The sequence below is a fragment of the Callospermophilus lateralis genome, chromosome 10 (genome assembly GCF_048772815.1).
Source record: "Callospermophilus lateralis isolate mCalLat2 chromosome 10, mCalLat2.hap1, whole genome shotgun sequence".
Classification (NCBI taxonomy): Eukaryota; Metazoa; Chordata; class Mammalia; order Rodentia; family Sciuridae; genus Callospermophilus; species Callospermophilus lateralis.
The window spans coordinates 1,197,051-1,204,386 of NC_135314.1; positions in this window are offsets into that span (position 1 = coordinate 1,197,051).

Below are 7,336 nucleotides of genomic sequence, written 5' to 3' on the forward strand. Positions count from 1 at the left end.
CCTGGAGGACACAGATAATGATAGACTCCATGGTCTAGTCCAGCCTCTTGGCACTGATGAGGGACAAACTGAGGCCAAGTCCACGAGAGGCAGAACCAAGGTGCCCTGACCATGGGTCTGACTTCTGGCCAGGGCTAATACTTCCTGGGAACAGTCCACTCCAACTCATGAACCAGGCTGGTGGGGAGAGGCCAGCAGTGCTGCAAGGTCCCTGAGGTGGACTGACAGGCTGCGGGGACCTCCAGTGGCCTACGGGCAGAGTCTGAGGTGCAAGGATGGCTCTTACCCTGGGTGGTCCAGTGTCCTCTGGGTGAGAGATGCCCCCACCCAGTGCGGCTGCAAGGACTGACACGGGGCAGGAGAGCCAAGCTGCTAAGGGGTGGCCCGCAGGTCCCTGCCCTCCAGGTCCAGCACCAGAGACCCCAGGGGGAGGACCACAGGTCCCCCTTGACAGATTAGCAGAACCCCCACAAGGGACCCTTGAGGGAAGACGCAGGGGATAAGACCCAGGTGAAGGGCACAGGGAGGACCCACCCTGCCCGGACGCTCCCCTGGAAACACAGAGCAGAGCAGTGGGTGGGGCTGAAATCTCAGGCTCACCCACACTGGAGACCCAGGGACGCTGCCCTCGCCCAGGGCAGTCTCAGGTGGCCAGGGTGGAGCAGGGCTCTGTGGGGGGAGGGTGTGGCAGCAGGGGTCACTGAAGGAGGCCTGGCCTGGGAGCTGCCCACAAGGAGGACGGGAGGCTGGAGGCAGGGAATGTGGCCCAAGGCCGGGGTCCCGGGGGCCAAGCCCCAGGCTGCCCTCCTGTCTGACAGACTGCAGGGCACTGGCTGGCCACGGGGGTCTTGGGCCAGGGCGGGCAGGGCGGGTCAGTTCTGGCTCCGTGTGGAGGCCGTTCCCAGGCTATCCCGCACCTCTGTCTCCTCACGCCCTGGCTCCCAGGGTCAGGACAGAGCTGCGGTTTGTGGGACCGTGGGGTTGGCGGAACACATTCCATTCCCGGGCGCTCTGTGAGTCCACAGGGACCGGCCACTGTGGGAAAGCTCACCCTGACCAACCACTGTCGTGCAGCCTGGGCGAGTCGCGGGGCTCTCTGGGTGTGATGCTGGGAGTCTCCGAGGGGCCTGGCCAGACCTGGCGTCCCCATCTCCTCGTGTGCAGAGGGTGTCTGACCCAGGCACAGGTGTGGGGCACGGGCCTGGAGTCCAGCTTTGGCCCCAAGTGCTGATTATTCCACACGCCTTGCACCTGCCAATCAGGGTGTCCCGTCCAGCCAACCAGCTCAGGCCCTCCAGCCACGCAGGCTGGCCGGTCTGCACCGTGCCAGGCACTCCTGCTGGGTCAGCGCCCTAGGCAGCATGTGCCCAAGTAAGAGGAGGGACAGAGACGGGCAGAGACAGGGGAGAGACAGGCGGAGAGTCAGAGCCAGAGACAAAGAGGGAGAGACAGAGACAAAGAGACAGAGACAGAGGAGAGACAGAGACAGAGACAAAGAGGGAGAGACAGAGACAAAGAGACAGAGACAGAGGAGAGACAGAGACAGAGACAAAGAGGGAGAGACAGAGACAAAGAGACAGAGACAGAGGAGAGACAGAGACAGAGACAGGGGAGAGGCAGAGACAGGAGAGACAGAGAGAGGGGAGCTAGAGAAAGAGAGACAGAGGCGGAGCAAGGCGCCTGGAAGGCCCCAGACGTCATTTGTCCCCCTCTGGCAGTTTGCCTGAAATACAGACTCTTCTCCTAGCCCCAGTCGGGAGCGCGGTTCCCAGGCTGCAGCACAATGCCCCACACCGCGAGGGAGCAGCCTGCCCGAGTGCCCCCTGACTGCCCCGCGTGGTCCCTGAGTGCCCCCGAGTGTCCCCTGAGTGCCCCCGAGTGTCCCCTGACTGCCCAGAGTGTCCCCTGAGTGCCCCCGAGTGTCCCCCGAGTGCCCCCTGAGTGTCCCCTGCCTGCCCCGAGTGCCCCCTGAGTGTCCCCCGAGTGCCCCCCGAGTGTCCCCTGACTGCCCTGAGTGTCCCCCTGACTGCCCAGAGTGCCCCCTGACTGCCCCGAGTGCCCCCCGAGTGCCCCCTGAGTGCCCCCTGCCTGCCCCGAGTGCCCCCTGAGTGTCCCCTGACTGCCCCCGAGTGCCCCCTGAGTGCCCCCGAGTGCCCCCGAGTGCCCCCTGAGTGCCCCCTGCCTGCCCCGAGTGCCCCCTGAGTGTCCCCCGAGTGCCCCCCGAGTGTCCCCTGACTGCCCAGAGTGTCCCCTGACTGCCCCGAGTGCCCCCTGACTGCCCCGAGTGCCCCCTGAGTGTCCCCTGCCTGCCCCGAGTGCCCCCCGAGTGCCCTGGACTTCCCTTCTGACTCCCCCATGACTGCCCCTCTGAGTGCCCCCTAACTCCCCCGACTGCCCCCCCAGTGCCCCCTGAGAGCCGCCCCCTGGGCCTCTAGCAAGTGCTCAGCACAGGCTACCCCCACGTTGGCCTTTAGTGACACAAATTCCATTTTGATGTGAAACTGCCCAGCATTTTATGTCCCTGTTTGGGCTCTGACTGAGCCCCTTGGGAACCGTGTGCCCAGATGCGGCCATCTATGCAGAGTCCCCAGGGAGACGCCATGACGAGCACCCAGCGGCCGTGGCCAGCGTGGCCAGCGCACCTCCCTGGCCCAGGCCTCACCCCTCTGGGGAGCTCTGCAAGTCTGTGTAGGTCTCATGCGCCTGTCCCCAGTAACCACCGCGCCTGGCTCCCCAACACCGCGGCATCTCCGGAACCCTGGCTTTGCGGCACATTGCTGTCACCTCCTTAACTGGATGCCCGCGTCTTGAGTTTGGTGGCCTTGACTCCAACCCAGCCTCCTAGGCAGAGTGGAAGGGCACGTTCCAGGGGGTCACTGCACAAGTGCTGTGTCCTTGTAGGATCTCAGTGGCCTTCTCTGGGCCATCAGACACAGGTGAGCCACTCCTGGGATGAAGGTGACTGGACCCGAGGACGGGGAGACAGGTGCTGACAGCCGTCCTGTGCTGGGTTCCGCTGTGCGGGCGGGAGCTCACCTGAGCAGGTGGAGACCAGGTGTCCACCCATGTCCTCCCCGGGCCTTCTGGGTGGACCCCCACCACAGGGAGCAGCCGTGGATCGTAAACCAGCCCCACCCAGGGGACACCTGGGCACATGCCCCCCAGATCTGAGGGCCAGGAGGAGGGGGGGATTGAAAATAATGAGTAAAACCACCGCAATTTTGAAAATGAGACTAAACAGGCCATTTTTTTTTTTTTTTTTTTAAGAAAACACAAAGTTCTAAGTTGACTCAAGTAGAAATAGGAAATCTGGCTGGTCCAATGGCAGGATGCAAACTAACAGTGTCTGGGTTTGTCCTTTAGAAAGGCACGGGGCCCAGAGAGCTTTCCTAAGCCCAGAGTCACTCTCGGAATCACTGCAACAGGAGACAGAGGACCTGCCCCTGGACACCTGGCTCCTTCTCCACCTGGACAGACTGAACTCTCATTTAGCATCCTCCCCTGGCAAGTGGACATGGAAACAGCGCCCACCCCCGTGCCAGGGTGGCTGGAGCCTTGACTCGTGAGGCAGCCCAGGCCTCTGAGTCTGCAGGTAAGAACCTGTGCGGCCAGCCGTGACGGAGGGTCACTGGCATGTCCACACACAGTAAAGGCAAAAGCAACCGGCTCATTCTTTACAGCTTGTTGACACCTTGAAAAACTAACGGCAAGACTCGGGCGCGCACACCCTGGTCCACCAGGCTGTCCACTAGAAAAACTCACCGCCTTCAGGGAGTTTTAAAAAGACTGTCAGAACAGAGTCCCCCCAAAGCACCTGGTACCAGCTTGGGGACTCTTGGGACAGCCGGACACATCAGGCCTTCCCCCGTCCGTGTTCCAATGGGCTGGTCTGAAGCATCCCCAAAGCCCACCCTGATGTTTCTGGTTCTCCGGGTGACCTCAGTGGGGAGGGGAACAAATCATCCCAGACTTTTAAGTCCTGGCGAGGCCTGTGCCTCCAGCAGAGCGCCAGGGGTCGGGGCGTGTGAACACGCCACCCTTACCTGGCGGGTCTGCATTTCCCTTGACACCGTCACCAAGAAGAAAGTCCTTGAAACCAGTCTTCCAAACATAAATAAGCCTCCCGTTTAAGTCAAGGAAATTACGCGCTCCTTGACATTTGCCAGATTGGATCTCAGAAAGACCTCTGGGGCGGATGCAAGGAGCCCCAACCAACGGCCACCTTCCTGGCCTTCTGCTGACCCTCCAGCTGGCAGGTCCTCCGAGGCGGGAGGGTGGGCCTGAGAGGCACCTCCTGCAGGAAGACACTTTAGACCCCGCTGCAGGCAGGGAGCAGAACAGGACTGTCCTCAGCTGGTCAGGCCCCAGAGGCAAAGCAGGCCCCCTGGGAGGAACTTTCCAAGCTGCCAGTGCATTTGGGGTGGGGTGGGGCAGGTCTTGGCCTGGCCATCTCTGCTGGCCTCTGTCCTGTAGCCCCTGCTTTAGGTATGGTAGCAGCAGTCACAGCCTGGCCATGTGGGGCTCACTCAAGCTGTGCCCGAGCCCAGGGAGCGGTCAGGATGTGGAGCCCCAGGCTTGTGGGGAAAGGGCTGCCAGCCTCTGGCCCTAACCCCACAGCCCACCCCACTGCCATGCCTGCTTCTGTCCCCACAGACAGTTCCCTCTCCCTTTCAGTGTGTCCCCAGGGAACCTAGCACCTCCTTTGTGCCTTGATCACTTGGGTCCTTCCTTAGCTGCAGAGGCTGGGTGATCTGTGCCCACTGAGCAGGCCACTGGCCCTGGAGTCTGGAACTCTGTGCCCTGCTGGTGGCTCACAGGCAGCCGGTGGTCCCCAAGGCTTTGGCACCCTGGAGTTGTGGCCAGGAAAGGGCAGATTGCACACCACATCCAGAATCCTAGCTCGTGGGTCCTGCAACCAGAGGGGAACGGGGAAGCAGGCCCCTATGTCCTGCCCACAGCGCTCAGGAGGCTGCAGCTCAGGGTCCTGGCTCTGCATGGTGTCCCACAACCTTCCATCACTCCACCTGTGGACTCCCCCATGGTCATCCCTGAGCTACAGGGCACGGGAGGCCCTTTGCTCCAGGCTGCCTCCTTGCCCCTCCCCTTTCCTTCTGCTGCCTGGCCCCACCCAAGGTCCTCCTGTCCAGTGCACCCCACGCCCCAGAGCACTACTGGTGCCCCAGTGGGCACTCAAGGGGCTGCCTGCCCCCAGCTGTGCTGAGACCCAGCTCTCGCGCCTTCCCGTCTGCTGCACACACACCAGCCCTGTGGCCCGGAACCCAGCCTCCAGAGAATCGCCTCTTTGGAGGCGCCCAGGACCACCCAGACTCCCCACCTCAGGGCTCTGCTCACTGGGGTGGGACTAGGTGGCCCAGTCCTGACCCGGTGAGATGTGAGGGTACAGAAGAGGCCCCTGGGCCAAGGAGGATCAAAACATGGGCAGAGCCAGTGTGGCCCCCAGGACAGTGAAATGCCCCGTCCAGGCTGGGGACTTCCTCTCTCACCTCAGCAAGGCTGGAGCAGGGAGTGGGAGCAGAGCGGCCTGGAGGCCTGAGGCCGGCTCTGGGGGTTCCCCGGGGACAAGAGAGACGGGGCCAGGCATCCTGGCCATCCCAGTCTGTTCGTTCCCCTGCGGCTCTGGTGGGCGGGTTTCCCGTGGCCTAGGAACCCCAGGGAGCTCCCCAAGAAGGGCTCGCGTGCCCCCTTGTGGCGGCATTGCAGCAGTGGCTACAGACCCCGGCCTTGGGTCACTGGAGACTCGTGGGTGAGGAAGGGGCTCCCCTTCTGGGACCCTCATGAACCACCCAGGGCAGTGCTGACAGGCCCGAGATCAGAGATCGACAATGCACTCCCACAGCCTGAAGGAGACCGCAAGCCTGGGGAAATGGGTGGGCAGAGGGTGCCAGTGGCGGGGGCTCGCGGGCCCCCGCAAGGCTGGAAGACACCGTGGCACAGGAGGCGTGGAGGCAGAGTCCGCCAGGGGCTGAGCAGACAGGACACCTGCACAGAGTCCCACAACTTCCGAGTGGACTCCAGCTTCTTAGAGGAGGCGCGAGGCCATGGCCTCTAGCCCAGGGCATACAGCTGTCCATCATGAGCTGGCCCCGTGGGCCACCCTGTCCTCAAGGCTGAGCACCACTGTGAGGTGGAAGCAGGCCTTCAAAGTGGAGCCTGGGGCAGGGACGGAGGTCCAGGCCCCCAATCCCAGAGGCTGCGTCCCTGCCTCTGGGGCCCTGCTCTGGCTCCTGGTGTGGGGATTCATGGAGCCCTGTGAGGACGGCTCAGCTGCCACCTGGGCTCACCAAGCACCAGGGCCAGGCACAGAAGTGCACCCCGCAGCCTTGGGGTGAGGCCTCACAGCTGTGGGACCTGTTGTCCTCAGAACACTCAGCGCCTGGGCTCCTGGCAGGGAGCACCCTGCAGGGAAGCCCATCCTGGGGGCTCTGTGGACCAGGGGGAGGGGCACACTTGAACATGCAGGCGTACAGGGGTTTCTTCAGCCAGGTGGTGGTCTGTCCCGGGGGAGGGTGGGGTTTGTTTTCCTTGAGAGGAAAGAATCCAGAGTCCCCAGATGGGAGGCCTGCTGACCTCGGGGGCGTTCTGAGCCCTAGAACTCCTTGTGGGGTCCTCTCCAGGCCAGTGGGCAGTGAGGCGGCCAGGCCTGGCCTGGGGTGGAGCAGGTGTGGAGGCGGCTTTTCTGCAGAGCGAGAGGCCTGGGCAGGCAAGGGCTCACAGCCTGCGGTCACCTCAGCTGGCTGCTGGCGGAGCTGCAGGGGCAAGCTAGAGATGGCAGAGTGGCCAGGCTTCGAGGCGTCGGTCCAACCCGCCCCCAGTGAAGGTGGCGCTCACCACTAGGGTCTGCGCGGGAGGCTCACCACAGCCAGCCAGGCTCCTTGGTGTCCATTTTTCCCTGAGGGGTGAGTCTTCACAGGCATAAGTGTTTTCACACTTCTCAGGTAAGCACAGAGGGTGCCGCAGCTGGGTCATGCAGTAGGCATGCTTTTAGCTACATAAGAAACTATTGGACCCCAACTCCAGCCCCATTTTCTTCTTAAATCCTGACCCAGAAGCACAGATGCTTGGACCTCCCTGGGCTGTCCAGCCGCAGGCTTTCCTGCAGGCTTGGACCAAGCCTGTAGTCCTCAGCCCCACAGATGCAATGGGAAGAGCACCCCTCCTCCTGTTCTCTGCCTCCGGGACGCTCCGCACGTTCCCCAAACAAACAGTCCCCGTGCTTAGGACTCCTTTCATCAGAATCCCCGCCAGCAGGACTCAGGGTGGTTTGGGGACTCTCTTGCAGGACCTCACCTGCTGCCACTCTTGGGGTGACTCCAGC